The sequence below is a fragment of the Sciurus vulgaris genome, assembly GCF_902686455.1.
Source record: "Sciurus vulgaris genome assembly, chromosome: 5".
Taxonomy (NCBI): domain Eukaryota; kingdom Metazoa; phylum Chordata; class Mammalia; order Rodentia; family Sciuridae; genus Sciurus; species Sciurus vulgaris.
The window spans coordinates 149,636,179-149,648,389 of record NC_136465.1 but is presented as its reverse complement, the minus strand read 5'-3'; the positions used below and the strand labels follow the sequence as shown (position 1 = coordinate 149,648,389).

The window sequence follows — 12,211 nt, the reverse complement described above, 5'->3', positions numbered from 1 at the left end:
AGACAGTGGTAACAGACATAAGGGCAAAGAGGAAGGGGCATTCAGCATTAATATCAGCCAGTCTAGGTATTGATTAGTCTGGATACAGTCAAATAGTCATGAAGGAGAATAGTGGGAAATGGACTGGAATGCTAGGTTAAAGGAAGTGTGGGGCTCCTTCAGTCAAGTCCCAATTGACAAGGTTCCATGGTCTTAGTCTTCCATGGCATCTTCCACCCTTTGAAGACAGATTGATATGTGGTAGATTGTACTGGAAATTGCTAATATCCTGGTTCACTTCACTGCCTCACATTCAAAATCAAAATGTGAACCTTGGTACAAACTGACTTTGACAAAGAAGAATGCAAATGACTACAAAATCAGTTTCTGAAATGTGCACCTGTGGTGTTTTATCTCAACTGTCTATTGGGCATTTGTAGTTTGAAATTCTGCTACTCGTCCCTCTAACCAGATACAAAAGGGAATTCTTCCTGGTTCTGGGTGCACATCTCACCTATATTCATGGGAGACACTGAAAGGCAGTTTCATTACCACTGCTGCCTGGGCTCTGACCCGTTCTCCATTACATACGTAAAGTGACTTTGTAATTAATCATACAGTAAAAGGAGTGTGATCAATAACTATACTGGTACAAAAAAATATAAAATATAAACTGCACAATCCTGGAGAAATCAGAAGTAACAGCTATCCTCTTTACCTTTCTGTCATTAGATTCTGCAATTCTTGAATTCTGTTATGCTTTCTCCCTTTCTTCTCTTTGCTTCTGTCCCCACCCCCACACTAGTTCTATAGTATACTCTACATTTCCTTGCTAGTCACCTATCCCTTTCCATCCTGACACAGGGAAATGTACTTAAAATTCTATTCCTGGTTCCACTCCTTTCCTTAAGAATGAATCACTGAATCCTTACTATTTATCCACAAAAGAATCAACTCTTTTTTCTGGCTTTTTAGGACCAGGTTGAACCACATCTATTTTCCTGCTGGTATGGTCTCTTATTCCCAACTGTGGCACTGGTCAGCTTGGGATGTCTATATCTATATGATGCCTTTCTGTGGTTTTCTTTGAATGAAACTACTGGACAATTTTGTGGCTCTTCCTGGTATTGAACTTTGCTTTGGACATCATAACTTTACATTCACTTTTTATCATGCTACTAATCATTTAAGTTCAGGCTCCTCTTTTTTTTAAACTACTGCTATTATGGGTTTGTGTTGTTAGACAAATTTCTTTAGCTAGATTGTTAATTCTTTGAGGATACAGAATATGGGTGTTCTATGTCCTTTATAGAAAGTGTGTTTTCAAATATATGATGAGGGTTGGAGGTGCAGCTCAGTGGTATAATTCTTCCCTAGTATGTGTGAGGACCTGGGTTCAAACCTCAGCACTGCAAAAAATAAAAAATAAAAATGTTATATATATATATGAGAGAGTTGTGTTTTCCTCATCAAGTTCTTCCTATTTCACTCCTGTTTAATCTCTTGACTGCTTCTAGAAAGGAAAACAAAGACAATAAGTAAATAAGTAAAGCACCTGTTTTTATTTAATAATCATCTTTCTTATAAAATCTAAAGCAATATTATTCTTTGCTTACTAAGTCAAGTAAATTCCAATATGTAGTAGTAATGGCATTCTTAGTCTTCAAAGTCTTCACACAATTTTGCAGAATCATTCTCAGAAAGATACTCAGAATTTGGTTTCCTATGCATTATGGATTCATGCATAAAAATTTTTGATAAGGATTATTTCCAGTGGAATTGAAATCTGGTGTGGTTCCTTGGACTTTTATGTTTTTCTATTTAAACTTGAATAAATGCTTTAGTAAACCTTTGCATTTGGAGTTTGGGGGATAAAATATGTATGGTGGTCAGGGGCTACAAATTAAATCTCATGAGAATTTAGATCTTCAGAGACAATGAATAATATTGTTCTTGAATCCATCTGCTGGTTAATTTGGGGAGGAGGATTAAGAATCTGAACTGATATATTTAGCATGATTCAAAAATGCAAACAGTGCATATGACTAGTGTTCTGTTACTTCTTTGATGACAAGATACTCTTCATTTGCTTAGGTCCTCTGGAGAGTCAGGGGATGAGAGGTGAGGGACTTGTAGGTGGTGAATAATAGGAGTTCTCAGGTAGGATGTGTTCTGCCTCTTCCTTTGTCCCTTTCCCTGGGTTTCTTGGATCTGTGAGCACAAGTGAAAAAAGCTAGCCTTTGGGGCTCTGCTGGGTCTTTCACTTGGTTCACTGGCATGACTGTTTTCCTCTACTTCTCTTGTCTGGTCACAATGGCCCTGGACTTAGGGTCTGTGATACGTGGAACTGAGGTGGCTCAAAAACTCTCTGAACTCAGGGAAGTGAGTTCACTTTCTGGGTTCCTATGAGGCCCTCACCAAGGTGGCTCCTTTCAGTGTCCCAATGTCAGGTCCAGGGAAGAGCACTCTTCTACACTGTTCTCACTTCTAGAACGTGCTCCTTCCTTTAAGTCCTATTTTGAGGAAGAGAGAAAATTTCAATTTCCTGTTTCTGATTTGCATTTTTTTCCTTTTACTTGCTGAGCAGGAATACAGAGAGAGAGAGAGAGAGAGAGAGAGAGAGAGAAAGACTTTTATCTCTATCTACCCTTCTTTCTCATTTTTCAGAGGACCGGGCACGCTGAGAGCTAGAGTTCCCAGGTTTTGGTCCTGGATATGTTGAAAGAGAAAACGTGATATTTAAAAAATAATATCTGAATTACACACAAATTAAATTAAATTAAATAGAATGTATCTTCTTTTTCATTGAAAGAAAAAATTCTCACAACATACTCCTGTGAGACACTAGATTTTATAGTTAGATCCCAAGAGTATATTGCTATAAAATTATTTCTCACAATTCCACAGAGACAAATACCACACATGCAGTTAAAAAATGCAAAACTTAAGCACCAATGATTAATGCAGTTACCCTATATATCTTAAAATATGTTCAAATACCAACTTCCTGTGTAGCATCATTTGAGCAATAATTATTGTTGCTGTTAATTACTTTTCTATTGTACCCTAAATTATTCATTCAGAACAATGACACTAATAATACACTGCTTGGAATTTTAAGAGATGAAAGCAGACTGCTCTTGCTTATTCGCTCTTTTCCTTTTAGTTCAATGCTCATTCATTCAGTATTTATTAAAAACCTACTTCAAACCAAGCCTTTCATGGGGTGAAGCAATAGAGATAATAAATGTAAGGACTCACCACAAGGGCTCACATTTTTTTGTATGCTGGGCATTTTCTGTACTGTCTTCCTCCTTACTTTCATACAATTTCGTAATATAACAATTTCTCAAAAACATGGCAGATGTTTTTCTCCAAATGATAAGAAAAGAGTAGCAGAGTCTAAGAGAAGTCACTACCCAAAAGATTAATGCTCCACTTATCATTTGTATGCTCAGTTGTTCATTCTAATTTTTGCATATTCATCTGTCCATTCATTCACTGCATAAACATTTATTAAACAGTTGCTGTGAGCCAGCCACTGCAGTTGGTCTCCAGATAAAAACCATTCATCTTGGCCTTCAAAATGATCTCAGTCTACTGAGTTAGTATCCATGATAGTGCTATAATACAGTGCCATGAATATGAAACAGGGGAGGGGGTTTTGAATCTGCCAGAGTGGGGTGGGATTCTTGCATAGAGGAGTGGAAAACTTAAACTGAATATTAAAAATATAGAAGTGTGAAAAATAGTCAAGTGGAAAAGAGCAGCCTTGTCCCAGTGTACTGGACAGACAAAGAGGGGGCTGGAGAAAACCTAGAGTATACCAATTTTGATGGGCATAAAAATGTGCACAGCTAAAAGATGGCATTTCCTAGCCTTCTTTGCAGATCAATGTGAATAGTGGCAAGGTGACCAGGACCCTGTGAAGGAGTAGTCCTTGGGGAGTGTGAAGCTTCCAGGAAAACTCCTTAAAAGGAAAGCAAGCTCAAATAGAATAGGCCACTTACCCTTTGTCCTTCCTGGTCTTTGCTGGAATGTAAACATGATACCCACAGGAAGAACAATGCCCTGTGACCACAAGGCAGGAAGATGTAAGAAGCCTGCAGCTTAGAAATAGGACCAGCTCCCCTGTCTCTGCACCATCCACCTGAGGCTTATTACTTGAAGTAAGGATTCCTCAGTTAAGGCATTGATTTTTCAGTTTGTGTTACTTGGGCAAACTGATGGAGTAAACTTCAACTGGCTGGAAGAAGCAGACATTTCTGAGCCACACCCACATAGGTCTGATTCTGCTTCCAGTGAAGTAGGTGGCCAACTTTATTTTATGACAAAGGTGGTCTGAAGATGTAAGGCCCCCAAAAAGGAAACCCCAACTCTGTCCCAGGGATCCACGGCAACCCCAATCAACCGCAGGAGGCATCACTTGATGCAAACCGCAAGAGGTGTTTATTCCAGCGCACTGGGACCCAACTCCAGGAGTCGAGTCCCTAGCAGAAAATTTTGTAGGTTTATAAAGGCAGAAACCACACATCGGGAGGGGTCACACATGAAAGGGGGAAAAGGGGGAACAAAGCTGCCAGGAAATTTCAAAGGGGGTCTGGGTTTGCTGACAACATGTTTCACAATGTTTTACAACAGGTGTAGATTCTGGTCAATAGTTTCTGGTAATCCTACTGTTTGAGCACTACCTGGCTATCAGGCTCAATTTACTCTTTTACTCTCTGTTTGGGGCTGTTTCCTGGAACAGCTTTAAGGGCTTTGTTCCCATTACTGGGAGGGAAACCTTAGGGAGTTGAGATAAAACAGACAGCTTAAAAAAAAAAAAAAAATGTCCATTCTTTCAAAGATAACCCACATTTAAACAAACCAACCAAAACCAACAAATGATAAAAACTAATAACCCTCTCAGATTTGTGTATTTGGAGCAACTGATGCATCTGTTATAGTAGGTGAGGCAGGTATTCTTTCTACCTCTTTTTCTCGCTTTTGTCCTATAACACACGGAGAGGAAAGTGCCATCCTGAATTTATGAAATCCAAATTGATGATATCTACCTTAGGGCCTCATGGAATAAGACTGATAAGAAAATATTTTCTTCTTAATTTAGTGACACTTAAGTAGTGCTTACTATGTGGCAATCACCGTTCAAAGAACTTAACAAATATTAATGCATTTAACTTTCATAAGAACTCTATGAGGTAGGGGCTACTATTATCTCAAGTTGTTGATGTGGAAACTGAGGCAGAAGATGTTAAATAATTAGGTCATATAGCTTATTGACTCACTGTGCTACATCTTTAATCTTGGGTCATTACAGATTTATCATTTGTAATTCTAACTACTTACCAGTGACCGCAAAAAAAAAAAAAAAAAATTCTATGGTGTTGTTAACTATAATGAGAATAAAGCCAGTATACCATCCGACTGCTCTAAGACAATTGTGTAAAAAGGAAGATCTTGTAATAAAAGCATCTAGCATGAATTTAAATCTCTGGGGCTTGGATATTGGTTTTGATGAGCAAGTTATTTAGCTAGCATAGCTAACCTCAAACATCTGTTTCTTAATTTCTGGGTTGTATGAATTTGGAAATTTTCAAAGATCTGGAGTTGTAACCAATGTAAATGTTATGATTCTACGGTAGCACTTCCCCAAATACTCTCCTTAAAATGTTGTTCTACAAGATGTTAGATTTTAAAATGTCTCCCTATTTAAATAAATTTGGGAAATATTAGATTATACAAAGTTTGAGGAATTTTTCAGAACTTTAATATTAAAAAGCTTCTTGTAAATTTCTGAGAAGAAAATCTATGCAGCATTTTTTAAAATATTGTGCAATCCCTTTTACTCTCGGAGTATTTGGTAGCCTTGTTTTCTAGAACACAGTTATAGAAACTATTACTGTGTATTTCAAGTTTAAAATTTTTATTTGTACAACTTGAAGTAATATCTTTTGGCAGAACTATTCATAAAAGAATGTTTTTGCAAGCTGCAGATATCTTTGGTTTGTGTAGTCACGCACCATCAAGAAGAACAATAAAGAGTGAAAAAGAAAAATTGCTAAATGTAACTTTCCTTCCCAGCCAAAAAAAAAAAAAAAAAAACAGTTTTATAATTTATAATTTCTGACTATTCACATTAGTTTTTATTTTCCTTATAATTTTTTTTCTGGCATTTTGTTCTAAAACTTTATTTCTGGCTTTAAGGAGTTCTGCTCTTTTTCCTCTGAGCTCTCTGCAGAACTAGTATTTTGTGTGTGTTCCTATTTCTTTGTCTTTATGGGACCATAAAGCTATAACTATAAAACATAAAAATGAAAGATTTTCATCTCCTTCATCCAGCCTGTAGAGATCTTCTTTCATCATCTGAAGTAAGTGGGAGAAGTAATCTTGATTTACACAGGATAAAAATCAAATCATATTTTTCTTAATGAGTTAAATAAGCAGAGAAATGTTTGTTATGGATAAACAACATGATAAATAGTGGATAAATATGCCTGAACTTCTACTAAATAAAAGGCTGTCATTAATGCTGGGGCTTCACTATTTTGGGTTTCATCAAACATGAAACAAAACTTTTATAAGTTGTTTAAATTCAAGGATTTAATAAGAGTATTCATTTAGATATTTTCCAATTACATAGTCTAGCTAGTATTGTTTTCTGAAACTCATTTAAAGATAATAAAGGACTAAGTCAACCAATGCAGTCTGGGTCATGTGTGGACTTGTTTAATATCAGAACACTGTCTTCTTTCACAGTCTGATTAAAAATATTTCTCAATTGAATTCAGTGTTTTTCTTTTCTATGAGAAATATGCATTTCTTAGGGAAGGAATATTTTGGAGCATAACTTTTGTGTTGCTTAGTTTTCCCTGTGTGTAAGTGAGCTCCATTTTCATTATTGGAAAGCATGTCATTTTTTAAATGTACAATGTTTGTGTTTGCTATTTTATTTTTTAAGAAAGGACATGGCTACTTAGTAATATTAATTCCTATTATCATTGATTTACATAATTATTAGATAAAGAGAATACAAAGATGAATTAGAGGAATGTAAAGTTTCCCCAAGAAATAATCTCGTCATTTTTGTAGAGAAGCATAAAAAAACTTATAAATTCTAAGTAAAGTATACTTGTCTATTTTTTTTCCAAATTAATTCCCAAATCTGTCTTTGTGATGGAATAAAAACTAAATAAAGCCTGAATATTGGCAAATTTTCCAAATTTTCTCTTCTTTTTTTAATTTATTTTAATTAAAAATCATAAATTTACATAGGGCAATAATGTTTGATTCATTCTGTTATTTTCCAAATTTTCTCTTCTGCCTAATATCTTTGTACAGCTAATACCAAGCTGTGATTTCCTAACTTAAAATGGTAATCTCACAAGAATAACCAGTCTGCTAAATATTTTCAGTGTCCTATTGGAAATGTACCCAAGAGTAGCTGCATGAATCAGAGCCCAATGCTAGAAAGCTGAAGTTTGATAAACCTTGTCAATCAAACCAACAACTGGAAATAAAACAACTACTATGCACTTGACATTGGCTTTAACCACTAACTCATATACAGGTGAATTAATGAAAAGTTATTATTTCAGTGAGACCAATGAGTGAACTTCCTGTTTCTCTTAACTTTACCTTGGACTTCTGACTAGTCAATTGGCTCATAAATACACACTTATAAAAATAAAGGACAAATCATTGTTTTCATCTGGACTTTTAAAAATTAGACTCACAATCTGTACTAGTTTTAACAAATTTGTGTGACTAGTTATAGTTATCTTGGTTGTTAATAAACGGGGCTGGTCCTTTCCGTGTACTAGAAACTAACTACATATGGTGATAAAAATTGAAATGCAGGCAGTACAAATTAAGATGTACTCCAAGTATGAATACGTACTAGATTTAGAAGACCTAGCATAAGAAAGATTGCAAAATATCTCATTTTATTTTATTACAGACTGACATAATATTTGGGGTATATTGAGTTCTAAATAAGACATTTTATTAAAATTAATCTTTTTCACCCATTTCTTTTTACTCTTTTAAAGATGACACTAGAAAACTGAAGCAATTATGTGACTTCCACTGTGGTTCATGTTACAGTTCTATAATGCATTTAACTTCCAAATTTAGGGTAGTATATTTCATCAGTGCTATTCTATATTAGTGCTTTGTTTATAAAATATTTAAAATAGTAATATTAATAAATAATTTTTAAGAGATTGAAAAGTACTATCCAGTGTATAATTCTGAATAGGCAATAAACATCAGTAATTTTAAGGTTCATTGGGTTGAAAGCTTTAATTTTTCATGAATTTTCCATTTGTCTTTCAATAAATGTTTACTAAGAAAATATTTTTGTTCAGCTATAATCTCTACTTGTTACACAGCATAAGTAAACTGCTTTCTACACTTAATTAGAATATATAAGTGGCAAAGCACACATTTTCTCTTCTTGTTTACAGATCTAAACATCTCATGCTACTGGAGTATTTGTTGATGTAAAGAATTCTCTAAGAAAAATATCAACCAACAACAGAATCAGTGTGAGAAAGTCATGAAGAATTAGAGGTACTTTCTACAAACTGTAAGAGAGATTTACTTCTTATATAATAAGCTTACCATACTCATTTAAATTTTTATAATAAGCAAATAGTCTATACTCACATAATTTTAAAAATTATTAAATTCAGGACATGTAAAATTCCATTAATGTAACAGCTTTTAAAACCCATAATGATAACGATGCCTACTTCTAGAAATAGAAAGGTGTGAATGATAAAAGGAAGGCTAAAAAACAATATTATCACATGAGGTTACTTATTAATGTGCTCTGAAAAAATGGAAACAGCTTGGGTTTGTGTCAGCATTGCAAATGCCAACAGTGGCTCTCCTGGGTCGTAGGTTTATGGTTCAAGCATATTTGTTCATTTTCTTTTATTTTGAGTACTTCTTTGCTTATCTGTTTTATTAATTTTTACAGGGGATATAAAATGAACTCAAGATTTTAAAAAATTAACATGATTTGTAATAGACCTTATAAGAGGAAAAGAATGAGGAGATTATGGAGGGAAGCCTGCAGGGGAGAAGGTAAGTGTAAGTGATAGGAACCTGGACAAGACAATGTTGCCATAGCAGCCAGTGTGTCCCCTAAGGTTTGGAGCCGGGGAGACCTGAGTTCAAATCCAATCTTCAAACTATGATCACGGACACATTTCTTAACATCTCCAAGACTGTCTCCTTATAAAACATATTGCAAAGGCATGTTATGAAACTATAGAATATGGTTAAGGAAAGCAGGTAGTAACATGTTTCTCAGAGTTCATGACAAACAAATGATGAGTAGACTGATATAATCTCTATGGTGTGCTGGATCCTTCATTCTTTGTCAACATCACTACCTTCCTATACTCAGTCTGAGGTTCCTGCTATCGCAATGTAGTCCAGGAGAAGAAGCAATGAAAAGTTAAGAGTCAGTCCCAGAAAACACATTCTAGGAGAACTCTCAAGTGTCAGTCTAAATTCTGAACTCCAGGTTAGTGTCCTTTCGATATCTGTTTACCTGGACTAATTCCCCATTTATTATAGGGAACAATTCATTTAACTTGGGATAAATGTGGGTTTTATGTGCACTACTTTCACACGGAGTGAAAAGTGAGTTAACAAAATCAATGATGGCACCCTGACGTCTTGGATCCAAAGGAAAATGGGCAGCTTATTAGGCAGAAAGCAAAAACTTAAGGTGTTCAAAAATACCTGGATATTATTATTATTATTAAAGGAAATTATTAAGGAGAAAGTCCAGATGACCTTAAAGCCCTCCCCAACTCTAAACAGCTATGATTCTAAGATTTTTGCCTTGATATGATTAAGATGAATAAACTTCATATCATGACTTTTATTAGTGAAGTATACACAAGCTGAAGAGATCCTATTCTCTTTGGTGTTTTCTTTTGCGCTATGTGCTAATGTGCACCTTTGTAAGTCTTGGTGTTCTATGCTTTGAGCTGAACATCTCCCCCCAACGAATGTGTCTTCTTAGTACATTAATATCTTCAGTTCGATTATAGTTAATTTTGCAGATACAGAAGCCATTTTCCTTCTTTAAATTATTTTTGTTCATAACCTGATGTGAACCTGCTTAACTCTGAGCAGGCAACTCCCAATGTCCCTACTTTCAAGTGTTTAAAAGACAAAGCCTGCATTAACTGACAAATTATTAACAAACAAATTCTGCTCATTCACTTGCTGTGTTGTTGACTTTTTTAATTAAAAGAATTACCCTATGTATATGTACGATTACCAGAATGCTATGAATCTACATTGTGCACAACCATAGAAACGAAATGATGTATTCCATTTATAATGCAGTCTGTAAAAAATAAAAAATAAATAAAACAAAAACAATCTCAAAAAAATTAAAAATAAAAAAAAAACCAGATGAATGCAAGCAGACCCCATTCCCAAGTTACTTAAAAAATAAAATAAGTAAAAAAGAAAGAAATTTAGTTAAAAAAATTCAAAGATGGTCTATCTTTAAAATACTGTTGAAATTTATATGCTGTTAAGATGTTTTCTTCCTTAGATGTAAAAAACATCCAAGCAATAGAAATTGATTTGTCTACTTTGATAAACTTGTTCACTTTTGACCTTTAGATCCTTAAAATTTATTTTTGAAATACAAGAGCCACCTCTTCTTAGTTACAGAAGTGAGAAAAGTTGAATTTTGTAGCCAAATGCCAAAACATTGTGTAAAAATTGAATTGGAAATATAATTCTGTTGCCTTTCAACAGCTTGGTAAAGCTTCACCCTGAAGAAGGCTTGGCAGATGGTTATGCCAAATCTACAATGAAGGAGGAAGAAATAATAAATACCAGCCCAGCTCACACACACACTGTACACACAGACTACCATCCCCACTTCCTCTATCCTCTAAGTGATTCAAATTTTCAAAAGGAAAATCATGAATATGAAAAGAGAGTACACTTTCTTAAAATATAACTAAGAAAAAATTCCAATAGCAAATTTAAGCAAATAAACTTTTGAAAGGACGTAATTTTGCATGCAATTCGATTAATGAATGCTATGAAAATAGGAGAGCAACAGAATAGAAGGGGAGCAAGAGGGTGGGAAGAGGAAAGGGGACAGTCATTTACTGCAGAATGAAATCCACCAAACTATGCTATGTCCATATACAAATTTACCAGACACACACACACACACACACACACACACACACACACACACACAATTATAATATGCTAATTAAAATAACAATGGCAGTAATAGAAGGAAGATCAGTAGTGTGGTCACAGGTGGAACTGGGGAAGGAGTGGGGAGAGGAAAGTGAAGAGTGGAGAAGGAGACTGATCAAATTACATTGTTTGTGTACAACTATGACATAATGAATCCCACTACAAGTATAATTATGATGCACCAATAAAAGAAAGAAAAGCAATTTAAAACTTAAAGCAAAATTAATGAGTGCTAAAATGGCCCAGTCCAATGATAGTATTCTAAGTTGATGTACATAATAGCATATAAGAATGTATGTATACATATTGAGACTTTTTACAAATAGCAAAACACATGAATGTTCATGAATGCAAACCTGGCCTTTTCTTAATCTTTTCTTCCCCAAGTGGACACTCTGAAGTCCATAGCATACATAATTCTTGGTACAGACAAGCTCCCTCCAACTTTATATTATTTATGCTTTTATATTATTTTCCCTTTCATCCCCTGACCTTGATTCTTTTCCTTCATTTTTATAGACTTCCACCTTATTATGTTTGATATATGACCTTAGAGTTACATGTACTGTTGAAAAATATGTGGCTGTACAATTTTTAAATTCTAAATTTCCTCTCTTCCATACTCAACACTCTTAATTTTACTCATGTGGTGGATTAAATATGACTGCAAATTCTTAAACCCTCCTCCCCACAAAAGTTGGGTCCATGACCTTCACCTGATCTGAGTGGCACTGTGCTTACTTCAGATCCCAGGCCTTAAGAAACTGGAGCTTCTATTTCTGGACTCTTAGAGCGCCCCTCTGGAGTCCTGAAACATGTAAGAAGTCCACCTACCTTAGAAAGGCAATACTAGAGAGACCACATGAAAACACTCCAGTTGACAGTCCTATTTGAGGTCAGTCTTCCAGTTGTCTCTGCTAAAGTACTAGACATGTAAGAGAAACTGTCTTGTGTGCAGCAGACCAGCCTTCCA

The 12,211-nt window shown here is 34.9% G+C and overlaps 1 long non-coding RNA gene across 2 annotated transcripts in view; it reads left to right on the top strand.

The window, feature by feature from the left end:
- The window catches only part of LOC306660761, a 49,628-nt gene that overhangs the window by 12,950 nt on the left and 24,467 nt on the right, over nt 1–12,211 (top strand). Inside the window, exons 2-4 of one of the 2 annotated variants that reach the window (XR_013763735.1) lie at nt 7,395–7,549; nt 8,448–8,553; nt 8,966–9,072. This is a non-coding gene — a long non-coding RNA (uncharacterized lncRNA). The remainder of the gene's footprint in view (nt 1–7,394; nt 7,550–8,447; nt 8,554–8,965; nt 9,073–12,211) is intronic. The other variant, XR_013763734.1, reaches the window with a different exon arrangement.